Source organism: Euprymna scolopes, unplaced genomic scaffold, assembly GCF_053919585.1.
Source record: "Euprymna scolopes isolate OS-2025 unplaced genomic scaffold, ASM5391958v1 sca230, whole genome shotgun sequence".
NCBI classification, from domain to species: domain Eukaryota; kingdom Metazoa; phylum Mollusca; class Cephalopoda; order Sepiida; family Sepiolidae; genus Euprymna; species Euprymna scolopes.
In genome coordinates this window covers 32501-42500 of record NW_027633248.1, presented here as the reverse complement: position 1 = coordinate 42500, position 10000 = coordinate 32501, and the positions used below count along the sequence as shown (strand labels likewise).

At 60.1% G+C, this 10000-nt stretch overlaps 2 non-coding genes and 1 pseudogene across 2 annotated transcripts in view; all 3 read right to left on the bottom strand.

Annotated features, from left to right (window-relative positions):
- LOC145273985 (large subunit ribosomal RNA) overlaps positions 1–1894 on the bottom strand; it is a 5718-nt gene extending 3824 nt beyond the window's left edge. Inside the window, exon 1 of the ribosomal RNA XR_013866572.1 lies at positions 1–1894. This exon is cut by the window's left edge and continues 3824 nt beyond it. This is a non-coding gene — a ribosomal RNA (large subunit ribosomal RNA).
- Positions 1895–2491: 597 nt separating this feature from the next.
- LOC145273987 (5.8S ribosomal RNA) lies at positions 2492–2648 on the bottom strand. Its single transcript, XR_013866574.1, has one exon. It is a non-coding gene; the product is annotated as a 5.8S ribosomal RNA (ribosomal RNA).
- A 393-nt stretch (positions 2649–3041) lies between these two features.
- On the bottom strand, positions 3042–5410 carry LOC145273979 (small subunit ribosomal RNA; annotated as a pseudogene).
- Positions 5411–10000: the final 4590 nt, after the last annotated feature.

Sequence of the window (10000 nt, the reverse complement as noted above, 5' to 3'; positions counted from 1 at the left end):
ACTCGGAAAAAGGGGAAACCGACCCGGGGGTGATGCGCCCGCGCGCAGCGCCTAAACTCGACGACAAAATAGGACTAGTTCAAGCCGCGGGATCTCACCGATGGGCGGAAGGAGGATATGGAAGCTGGCGCCCGGCAATTCCCTTTTTGGATGATGCGCCGGTCCCCTCTCGGGGAGGAGGGAAAAACAACCGCACGTCAGCCACGAGCCTTCCCTCTCCTTTCTCTCTCGGGAAGAGAGAAAAAAGGAAAAGTTGCGGGCACCGCAGCAGCGACGGCGGAAGGCCGAAAACGCCGCGCCGGCGGGATCGGGCACGGCTCGGAGGCGGGTGAGGCGAGGAGAAGACGACGGCACGAGACCGACGACACCCCCCGACGACCCCCGGACGACTTTGCCACGACACCTCTCCCGATCGACGCCCTCCTACACGCTCTCTCGCTTTCGCTTCGCCTTCGGGGTTAGTCAGAGGTGGCCCCTACGACTCGCGAACGGCCAGGACTCCTCGGTCCGTGTTTCAAGACGGGTCGGGTGGGTTGCCGATGCACGTCGCTGACCCGGGTGGCGGGCGGCTCGAGTAAAAAAGCGTCGCCGAGCGACCTCTCCGGAAACGGAAACGGGCGCGGGCGGGGTTGCCCCCGACAAGAACCCGAAACGTCGGCGAGGTGCGTGACGGCGAGGCCGCGCCAGTCCTATCCCGCCTCTCATCGCGCACGCGCCCGAGACGGTGGGGCGCCTAAGGAGCGACACACAGAGTGCGTCGCCCGCACGCGACTTCCGGCGGGATCAAAACGGACCGGCTCGCCACGTGTAACGGATCGTGTCAGATTTCCTCCGTTTCCCGGCAGAAAGGGGCAGTTACGTTCGCGGGCCCGACGGCCGGTGGCCCCCGACTTCACAAGGTGGGAAGACGGGGGTTTCAGGGTGATGAAACGCCTGCCGCCTACGGAAAAAAACCCGCGTGTTCGACCTGCACGCCGGGAACGGGTCCGCGACGACGGACCGGAGGGGAAGTGCGTCCGGTGCCGGCCGCGCGGAGGTCGCGCCGAAGCGCCCGCGCCATGATTACGCCGAGCGATGATGAAGGGGACGGGTGCAGCGGAGTCGCGCGCGGAGGGAGCAGGAGGAAAGAAGAAGCGGCGGCGACGGATGCGGCGGGTTAGGGCCCGGCGGCAGCAGCGATCGAGAGGACGAGTCCCCTCCGTCGCAGCCAACCGACGCAGCCACCTACCGACGCCGCGGTCGTCACCACGTTTCCCTTCCCGCTATCCACGCGGCCCGTCTCCTTCGTCGGCGACGCGGGCACAAAAGCTGGAACCGCGGGGAACGAGTCCCCCGCGGACACGACGAACGACGACCTGTGCCGCGACGGCCTCTCTTTCAAGAACACACATCGAGTTTGGGCTCGAGCCTAGGCAGCACCGGACTGAGTCCCCCCGCGATCGCGGTGAGCGGTCCCACCCGTTTACCCCTGGGCGGTTTCACGTTCTCTTGAACTCTCTCTCCAAAGTTCTTTTCAACTTTCCCTCACGGTACTTGTCGACTATCGGACTCGTCCCGGTATTTAGCCTTGGATGGAGCTTACCACCCGATTTGGGCTGCGTTCCCAAGCAACCCGACTCTCGGATCGAAGGCCGTCGCTCGCCGTCCGCACCGAATGGGCCTGGCACCCGCCGCGGGCGGCCCCGATCGAGGGAACTCCGAACTATGCGAGACGAAAACGAACGGCTGCCTTCGACCATGCGCCACACGTCCCGAAGCCTTTTACTTGCGACGGGATTCGGCGTTGGGCTTCTCCCGGTTCACTCGCCGTTACTAAGGGAATCCCGGTTGGTTCTTTTCCTCCGCTTAGCGATATGCTTAAGTTCAGCGGGTCGTCTCGTCCGAGCGAGGGCGGCGGTTTTTAGTAGAGTGTGGTGTTTGGAGGGAGAGGAATCTCGATCGGTACCCTCCGTGTGACGACGGCTGGCCGATATAGCGCCCGTCCGACCGAAAATGAAGAAGCCAACAATTAAAAAAAAGCCTGGGTCCTCCCCCATCCGACGTTGCCTACGACGCGGCCACCTTTTTACGGTGCGACGGCCGTGCTCGTCGCGCTGCTCGAGGCGTCGCTGAGAGACACCTTCATGAGGCAGAGAGCGAGACGAGCAGGCGGCGCTTACGTCGGCAGTCGGTTAGGTCGGTGCTTTTTTTTTGTTTTGTTCTCCCTTCGGCTGCTTTCGGACAGACTCCTCCTGCTCCTCCTCCACAGTGTTTCTTCACGCGGTCGAAAAGGGAAAAAGACTCCGCGGTCTGCCAGCGGGAGACGAAGGAGGAGGCCCGGAGAGGGTTTTAAAAAAAAAAAAAGACATTGAAAGGAGTCAATTCTTTTTTTATTTTTCTTCCCCCTCGTCACTCGCTCCTGCGACGTCCCGGTTACCACCGTGCCGAGGACCGGGCGGGCACGGGGACGGCAAGATGTCGTTTCGTTAACGGAGAAAGACATGTAACGTTCCGCCTCTCGACCGGACGTGGCCCCGAGACAAGGGATCTCGGGGCCGCAATGTGCGTTCGAGGTGTCGATGTTCACTGAGTCCTGCAATTCGCATCAGTTCTCGCGGCTGGCCGCGCTCTTCATCGACGGACGAGCCGAGTGATCCCCGTCCAGGGTTCAGCACTTGGTTTTTTTATATTAGTTTTTGTTTATATAGATTTAGTAGTGTGCGAGGAGGTCTGTGCGAGGAGGCGTGACGGCATTGCAATGTCGCGAGTAGTTTGTTTTAGCTAGCGGCGGTGGCACAGCGGCTGCAAAAAACAAAAAACGATAAAGCGGCGACAAGGCAAAGAAGAAGCGGCCATCACTTGCGGTGGGCGAAAAAACAAACAGGTGGTAAGACGCGGAAGCAAGCAAGAAGAGCTGGGGCTTTAAAAACCTCCGCGTCACCACAAATCTATCTCTCGCTCCGCCTTTTATAGGTTTGTTTTGCGCGCATTCGAGGCGTTGACGCCGACAGACAGAGGAGGTAGGCCGGAAAACAACAAACCAGTCTCGAACGGGAAAACGGTAATGATCCTTCGCAGGTTCACCTACGGAAACCTTGTTACGACTTTTACTTCCTCTAAACGATCGGGTTCGGTCGTCTTCTCCAGGCATCGAACGCCGAGGCGTAGATGCACGAGTGTCGTGACGGACACGTCGCGCACTGCCCGGCGGCGTCGTCGGCCAGATCCGAGGACCTCACCGGACCGTTCGATCGGTAGTAGCGACGGGGCGGTGTGTACAAAGGGCAGGGACGTGATCGACGCGGGCTGTTGACCCGCGCCTACCGGGAATTCCTCGTTCACGGGGTTGGTTACAGGCCCCGATCCCTATCACGGGAGGTGGTTCAGAGGTTTCCAACCCTCTCGGGCCGGGGCGAAGTCCCCGCTGATACCTCCAGTGTAGCGCGCGTGCGGCCCCCGGACATCTAAGGGCATCACAGACCTGTTATCGCTCCGCCTCGTGTGGCTTTCTGCCACCCGTCCCTCTAAGAAGTGCGTGAGAAAACCGACCCGGACCCGAGCGCCACGGAGGACGCCGAGCCCGCCGTAAAAATCACTGACATCGGCGCACTAGTTAGCAGGCCGGAGTCTCGTTCGTTATCGGAATCAACCAGACGGATCGCTCCACCAACTAAGAACGGCCATGCACCACCACCCACCGAATCGAGAAAGAGCTATCGATCTGTCAAATCCTACCGGTGTCCGGGACCGGGTGAGGTTTTCCCGTGTTGAGTCAAATTAAGCCGCAGCTCCACTCCCTGGTGGTGCCCTTCCGTCAATTCCTTTAAGTTTCAGCTTTGCAACCATACTCCCCCCGGAACCGAACTCTGGTTTCCCGCAGGCTACCCGCCGGGTCATGGAAAGCGAACGCCGGCGGATCGCCGGTCGGCATCGTTTACGGTCGGAACTACGACGGTATCTGATCGTCTTCGAACCTCCGACCTTTCGCTCTTGATCGAGGAAAACGTGCTTGCCACACGCCATCGCTGCAGTTCGTCTTGCGACGATCCAAGAATTTCACCTCTAACGTCGCAATACGAGTGGCCCCGACCGCTCCTTCGATCATTGCCTCGCCGTAGACGGAGACCGACAGACGTAGACGAGGCCCTCTTCCATCATTCCATGCTTATCGTATGCAAGCTTGAACAGCCGCTCTGAGCACTCTAATTTTTTCAAAGTGAACGTACCGGCCGCCGCGGACACTCGGTTAAGAGCACCCTTGGAGGAGAAACCGCCGACCGCAAACACGCGCGCAGACAAGACACGAAGCAGGGACTCGGAGCGGACCGGGGGGTTCAAAAAAAGAGGAACGCGCGGAAAGGGAGAGGGAGAGAAGCGCGGGGGTCAGAGTGCGGGGATGCGAATGAACGCACCCCAAACACACACACGTAGCACCCCCCGTTAGACTACTCCCGGAACCGAACCGACGACCACTTGTTTTTTTTTCCCGGATCCCGATCACGACCTCCTCGTCCACCTCGCCGGCAGGACCGCGTGGCGGGTATGCTAGCGGTTGACACCGGCGGAAAGGGCCGGGAATGCGAACGGACGACCAAAGTCAACGACGGACGATGGCGCCGCCGCCCCGGGGCCGCTTGCGCGACCACGACCCGAGTTCGGACTACGAGCTTTTTAACCGCAACAACTTTAATATACGCTACCGGAGCTGGAATTACCGCGGCTGCTGGCACCAGACTTGCCCTCCGGTTGGTCTCGTTAACGGATTTGAAGTGTACTCATTCCGATCGCGGGGCCTCGACAGAGTCCCGCGTCGTTATTTTTCGTCACTACCTCCCCGTGCCGGGAGTGGGTAATTTGCGCGCCTGCTGCCTTCCTTGGATGTGGTAGCCGTTTCGCATGCTCCCTCTCCGGAATCGAACCCCGATTCCCCGTTACCCGTAGTAACCACGGTAGGCACTTAACCGACCGTCGACAGTTGATAGGGCGGACCTCCGAGAGACCCGTCGCCGGGCGTGAAAGCTCGTGCGATCGACCAGTGAGTTATCCAGAGTCACCAAAGCGGAGCGCGCCGCCCTATGAGCCCCGCCACCGAACGGACCCGCGAGCGGGAACGCCGACGACGGGAGGACGGAATGACGCGCATCGGTCTCAGTCTAATATGTAGCGCCGCGACCCGGAACGGCCGACGCGGGTGCCAGCGCGCGAGGCGTGGCGACGACGGCGCGCCGACCGATCGCGGCCTGTGTCACATGTATTAGCTCTAGAATTGCCACAGTTATCCATCGCCTCCGAGGAGGAATACGGTCCGAGGATTAGGTCCGGTTCCTGAGCCATTCGCGGTTTCGCCCGTTCTAATGCGTGGCGTGAACTTACACTTGCATGGCTTAAGCTTTGAGACAAGCATATGACTACTGGCAGGATCAACCAGGTATCGTTGGAATTTGGGACTTTGTTTCGACAGAACGACAGACGACCGACCGACCGACCGACATAAGACAGACAACTACAACGACGGGCACGTGTTTATTTATTTTCGAGGGGGTTCGCCGTCAGTAGAAGCGCGCTGCCCGCGCTGATGGCCTCTTTTTTGTTTCTCCCCTGACTTGGACCGAGACCGAGACTCAAAGAACGAAAGCGACCAACGTCGACAACAACAACGACAACGGCACCCTTGACAGCGATACATACGACAAACGACAAGCAGCACGACGGCAGTGCACACGGACATCGAGGGTCAAGGTGCAGACTGAACTCGCCGAGGTCGTCGTCATCGTGGTCGCCATCGATTCGTCTCGTCGTCGTCGTCGTCAACGTCCACGTCACAGCGGCCGAGAAGAGAGAACAGACGACAGCGTCGACAACAACAACATCGACAACGGCACCCTTGACAGCGATACATACGACAAACGACAAACAGCACGACGGCAGTGCACACGGACATCGGAGGTCAAGGTGCAGACTGGAATCGTCGAGGTCGTCGTCATCGTGGTCGCCATCGATGCCGTCTCGTCGTCGTCGTCGTCGTCTTTCGTCGTCGTCGTCGTCGTCATCAACGTACCAACCGACCGAGACGAGAGAGCAAGCAACAACGTCGACAACAACAACGACAACGGCACCCTTGACAGCGATACATACGACAAACGACAAACAGCACGACGGCAGTGCACACGGACATCGGAGGTCAAGGTGCAGACTGAACTCGTCGAGGTCGTCGTCATCGTGGTCGCCATCGATGCCGTCTCGTCGTCGTCGTCGTCTCCCGTCGTCGTCGTCGTCGTCGCCAACGTCAACGTCAACATCACAGCCGTCATCGGGGAGGAGCTGGACCAGGGCAGCGGCGGCGTAAATTTTCCCGTCACCTTCGTCGTCGCCTTCGTCGACCGACCGACCGACCGGCGTCGTGTTCGTGCTCGGAAAACCGAGGAGAGACAACGTGCACATGGCGCGTTCTCGCAAGCGGCTCCTCGGTCCGATTTTTTTGGGCGGCTTTTTCGAGCTTTTTTTTTTTTCTCACCCTTTCGTCCGTGCGACGGCGAACGTTAGGGGAAAAAAAAAAAAAAAAAACGACAACAACGCGGCGGACCGGGCGAACAACATCGTCGACACACACGACATTGACGACCGGTCCCCCTTTTCACAATCGCATCGAGATAAAAACGAACGAGTCGATTCGAGCACCGAGTCGCGAGCGGGAGGACTGTCGGTGCAAGTATCGATCACTGACGTGAGCGCTTCGCCGGACAGAGGATGGCTCATCCGGCAGCCGTGCAAATCGACGGTATGGGAAGAACGAACAAGAAGAGCAACGACTTGATCGGCGGCTTGGGAACTGCGGACGGTGAAAACGGGTTAATCGACTGCGACCACGACTGCTCGATCGATCTTCTTTGGCGCTAACAAAGGTGGAGGTGGCGCAAGAAGGGACTAGCGCTATCACCGTCCACGTATCAGAAGATGCGGCGGCAGACGTCGACGCTTATGCGTTGTCGGACGAGAAGTCGCTGCAGCACGTGTACCGCGAGCGGGACGTCCAAGGTTTTGCCAGACGGAAAGAAATCGGGTGTCAGCGAACGTTCACACGGCTGTGAGATCGGACGCTGACAGGATTAGGAGGCGGCAGGCAGGCGGCGGTTACGGCGGCGGCGCCTGCTGCTGCTCATCCTCCTGTTTGCTGCGGCGACTTCCAGGACGGGAGAGCATCGAACAACGTACGTATGGTTACAAGGGGATCAGGATCTACATAGTGCATCCCCCGCGGCTATTTTTGTTTGTTTTGTTCGCTCGTTCGTTAATTCGTTCGTTCGTTCGTTCGTTCGTTACAATGTACGTTTTTCCGTTCGACGGCGGCAGAGAGCGGCGGCGTTTCTCCCTAATCCGGAGGATTTATCGGTTCGCACAGCGATGGGTCGTTCGGCCGATCATCGAAAGATTCGCAGGTAGTGGTTGAATGGCAGAACGGCAGCAACAACAGCGGCGGCTGAGAGCGGCGAACGCTGAGGCGGAAGCAGAAGCTGCAGCAAACGTATCGGCTAAACATGGTGGACATAGATATGGCTGACGACGCGGGTACCACGACGACTATGGAACCAGGAAAAGGAGCCGTTAGTTGTTCCAACATATCGTTCGACACGTCGAGCAGCCCTAGGTCCACGGAGAAGCACACACACGTACCACGTATTATAACCTAACGACGATGAGCGGGCGCACGGTTGGCAGGAACGAAGGCGGCGGATCAAAACAAGTTGGAGCGCGGCGACAGCGATAACGGTGACAGCCCTAGGCGGCGGAGATGCCACTTTCTGACGCCTTTGCGACAAGCCCGTAGAGACGTTCCGGACCACCACGAGGCAAAGAGTCGCTGCTCCGACGAACCGACACACCAAAGTGTGCTTCCTACCGAACATGTTTTATAAAACTTTCAAACTGGAAAACCCCAGAAATGGTGTTGGTATTCGTCCAGACCCACCTCCGACACCTGAAAATGGTGGTCAAAAAAAACGTCGATTATACGAAGCGACATTTCTGGTCGGCGATTTTCCAGTTTTACGCCTACTGCCACATGGGGATGTCGGTAGGCGTCGCAAAGTGCCTTCTCGACGCCTAGGCACACCAGGACTTTGTCATTTTTTTCCCCCTCGACATTCCTGGTCCGGTCTATTCCGATTTTACACCTACCGCCATGTGGGGGTGGCAGTAGGCGTCGAAAAGTGCCTTCTCGACCGCTAGCGACACCACTACTTTATCGAGCTCTGGAGGCCCGCACACCGACCCGGGGGCCGCGGAGTCGACCCCGGGGGCCTCCTGGCGTCGCCGCCGCTCACTTGGACGCCTTCCGCAACCTGTGGTCCCGCTCGGGGCCGCCGGGAGCCTCGCCGACCTGACCGGTGTCGGTAGGCGTCTGGAAGCGCCCGGCCGACCTGGACGAGGTCCCCCTGGCCCCGGGGGACACCCCTTAGTTGGATGGGGGTGCTGTCCCGGGCACACATGCAACCCGCGGCCGCCTACCGACAGCCCCCTTCGCTCGATCGCTACTCCTTTCCAACATATGTCGGAGAAGCCGGGCGGTTGTGAAACCCCAGAAATGGTGTTGGTATTCGTCCAGACCCACCTCCGACACCTGAAAATGGTGGTCAAAAAAAACGTCGATTATACGAAGCGACATTTCTGGTCGGCGATTTTCCAGTTTTGCGCCTACCGCCATGTGGGGGTGGCAGTAGGCGTCGAAAAGTGCCTTCTCGACCGCTAGCGACACCACTACTTTATCGAGCTCTGGAGGCCCGCACACCGACCCGGGGGCCGCGGAGTCGACCCCGGGGGCCTCCTGGCGTCGCCGCCGCTCACTTGGACGCCTTCCGCAACCTGTGGTCCCGCTCGGGGCCGCCGGGAGCCTCGCCGACCTGACCGGTGTCGGTAGGCGTCTGGAAAGCGCCCGGCCGACCTGGACGAGGTCCCCCTGGCCCCCGGGGGACACCCCTTAGTTGGATGGGGGTGCTGTCCCGGGCACACATGCAACCCGCGGCCGCCTACCGACAGCCCCCTTCGCTCGATCGCTACTCCTTTCCAACATATGTCGGAGAAGCCGGGCGGTTGTGAAACCCCAGAAATGGTGTTGGTATTCGTCCAGACCCACCTCCGACACCTGAAAATGGTGGTCAAAAAAAAACGTCGATTATACGAAGCGACATTTCTGGTCGGCGATTTTCCAGTTTTTGCGCCTACCGCCATGTGGGGGTGGCAGTAGGCGTCGAAAAGTGCCTTCTCGACCGCTAGCGACACCACTACTTTATCGAGCTCTGGAGGCCCGCACACCGACCCGGGGGCCGCGGAGTCGACCCCGGGGGCCTCTGGCGTCGCCGCCGCTCACTTGGACGCCTTCCGCAACCTGTGGTCCCGCTCGGGGCCGCCGGGAGCCTCGCCGACCTGACCGGTGTCGGTAGGCGTCTGGAAGCGCCCGGCCGACCTGGACGAGGTCCCCCTGGCCCCCGGGGGACACCCCTAGTTGGATGGGGGTGCTGTCCCCGGGCACACATGCAACCCGCGGCCGCCTACCGACAGCCCCCTTCGCTCGATCGCTACTCCTTTCCAACATATGTCGGAGAAGCCGGGCGGTTGTGAAACCCCAGAAATGGTGTTGGTATTCGTTCCAGACCCACCTCCGACACCTGAAAATGGTGGTCAAAAAAAACGTCGATTATACGAAGCGACATTTCTGGTCGGCGATTTTCCAGTTTTGCGCCTACCGCCATGTGGGGGTGGCAGTAGGCGTCGAAAAGTGCCTTCTCGACCGCTAGCGACACCACTACTTTATCGAGCTCTGGAGGCCCGCACACCGACCCGGGGGCCGCGGAGTCGACCCCGGGGGCCTCCTGGCGTCGCCGCCGCTCACTTGGACGCCTTCCGCAACCTGTGGTCCCGCTCGGGGCCGCCGGGAGCCTCGCCGACCTGACCGGTGTCGGTAGGCGTCTGGAAGCGCCCGGCCGACCTGGACGAGGTCCCCCTGGCCCCCGGGGGACACCCCTTA